Here is a 2,576-nt window from a genome sequence, read left to right on the forward strand (position 1 = left end):
CAACGCCGTCGCAGGGGTGGATCCTTTTGAGACGGAGTCTCGCTCTGTGACCTAGGCTGGAGTGCAATGGCGCTATCTCGGCTCACTGCAACTTCTTCCTCCTGGGTTCCAGCAATTCTCCTGCCTCAGCCTCCCGAGTAGCCGGGATAACAGGCGCCTGCCACCAACCCCGGCTAATTTTTTCATTTTTTGGTAGAGACGGGGTTTCACCATATTGGCCAGGCTGGTCTCGATCTCCTGACCTCGTGATCTGCCCTCCTTGGCCTCCCAAAGTGCTGGGATTACAGGCGTGAGCCACCAGCCACTGCGCCCGGCCCCACGTGGGCTTCTCTAATTCCATTGTTGTTTTGAGATTCGCTCGGGCCTAGCTGTCCTCGCAGCCCGATATTCGGGCTGGGCGGTCCCGCGGCCTGGGCGTAGGGGCTTAACAGTAGCAACAGCAGCGGCGGTGGCAGCGGCCGCTGTCTCTTCCCAAACACTAGCACCACAGGCGCCCGAAAGCCGGCAGAGGCGTTTAGAGAAAATGGCAGACGATATTAATGTTGAAGCAATGCTTGAGGCTCCTTACAAGAAGGATGAGAACAAGTTGAGCAGGGCCAACGGCCATGAAGAACGTAGCAAAAAGAGGGAAAAAAAGCAAGAGCAGAAGTCGTAGTCGTGAACGAAAGAGAAGCAAAAGTAAGAAACGGAAGCGAAGTACAGATCGAGAAAGGAAAAAGAGCAAAAGCCGTGAAAGGAAGCGAAGTCGAAGCAGAGAGGCGACGGAGCCGCTCAAGAAGTCGAGATCGAAGATTTAGAGGCCGCCACAGAAGTCCTTACTCCGGACCAAAATTTAACAGTGCCACCTGAGGAAAGACTGGATTGCTTCATAGTATCAGATTAAGCATAGGGCGTTCCCGAAGCAAAAGTCCACTCAGAAAAGACAAGAGCCCTGTGAGGGAACCTATTGATAATCTAACTCCTGAGGAAAGAGATGCAAGGACAGTCTTCTGTATGCAGCTGGCGGCAGGAATTCGACCAAAGGATTTGGAAGAGTTTTTCTCTACAGTAGGAAAGGCTCGAGACGTGAGGATGATTTCTGATAGAAATTCAAGACGTTCCAAAGGAATTGCTTACGTGGAGTTCGTCGGTGTTAGTTCAGTGCCTCTAGCAATAGGATTAACTGGCCAACGAGTTTTAGGAGTGCCAATCATAGTACAGGCATCACAGGCAGAAAAAAACAGAGCTGCAGCCATGGCAAACAATGTACAAAAGGGAAGTGCTGGACCTAAGAGGCTTTATGTGGACTCATTACACTTTTAACATAACTGAAGATACGCTTCGTGGGATCTTTGAGCCTTTCGGAAGGATTGAAAGCATCCAGCTGACGATAGACGGTGAAACTGGTCGATCCAAGGGATATGGATTTATTACATTTTCTGATTCAGAATGTGCCAAAAAGGCTTTGGAACAATTTAATGGATTTGAACTAGCAGGGAGGCCAATGAAAGTTGATCATGTTACTGAACGTGCTGATGCTTCGAGTACTAGTTCATTTTTGGACAGTGATGAACTGGAAAGGACTAGAATTGATTTGGGAACAACTGGTCGTCTTCAGTTAGTGGCAAGACTTGCAGAGGATACAGGTTTGCAGATTCCACCAGCAGCACGGCAAGCTCTACAAATGAGTGGCTCTTTGGCATTTGGTGCTGTGGCAGAATTTTCTTTTGTTATGGATTTGCAAACGAGACTTTCCCAGCGGACTGAAGCTTCAGCTTTAGCTGCAGCTGCTTCTGTTCAGCCACTTGCAACACAGTGCTTCCAACTCTCTAACATGTTTAACCCTCAAACAGAAGAAGCTGGATGGGATACAGAGATTAAGGACGATGTGATTGAAGAATGTAATAAACATGGAGGAGTTATTCATATTTATGTTGACAAAAATTCAGCTCAGGGCAATGTGTATGTGAAGTGCCCATCAATTGCTGCAGCTATTGCTGCTGTCAATGCATTGCATGGCAGGTGGTTTGCTGGTAAAATGATAACAGCAGCATATGTACCTCTTCCGACTTACCACAACCTGTTTCCTGATTCTATGACAGCAACACAACTACTGGTTCCAAGTAGACGATGAAGGAAGATATAGTCCCTTGTGTATATAGCTTTTCTTCTTTCTTGAGAATTCATCTTGAGTTATCTTTTATTTAGATAAAAATAAAGAGGCAAGGATCTACTGTCATTTGCATACAATTCCCATTACCTTGAAAAAATAAAAATGTTAACTGGAATGCAGTGTGCTCATTCTCCCTAAAGAGCAAATCTCACTGTATACAAAACTGTTCTCTTGTTCTGCCTTTTAAAATGTTCAAGTAAAAAAATTAATGAACTATAGGAATAGCTCTAGGAGAACAAATGTGCTTTCTGTAAAAAGGCAGACCAAGGATGTAATGTTTTTAATGTTTCAGAAGCCTAACTTTTTACACAGCAGTTACATTTCACATTTCACTAATGTTGATATTTGGCTAATGGTTGAGCAGATTTCTGAAATACACATTTAGTGTATGGGAATACAAGACAGCTAAAGGGCTGTTTGGTTA

At 45.3% G+C, this 2,576-nt stretch overlaps 1 pseudogene; it reads left to right on the top strand.

Moving 5' to 3' along the window:
* Window positions 1–485: 485 nt before the first annotated feature.
* Window positions 486–2,216, top strand: LOC100939586 (RNA-binding protein 39-like; annotated as a pseudogene).
* The last annotated feature ends 360 nt before the right edge of the window (window positions 2,217–2,576 follow it).

This window comes from Pongo abelii, chromosome X (genome assembly GCF_028885655.2).
Source record: "Pongo abelii isolate AG06213 chromosome X, NHGRI_mPonAbe1-v2.0_pri, whole genome shotgun sequence".
Classification (NCBI taxonomy): Eukaryota; Metazoa; Chordata; class Mammalia; order Primates; family Hominidae; genus Pongo; species Pongo abelii.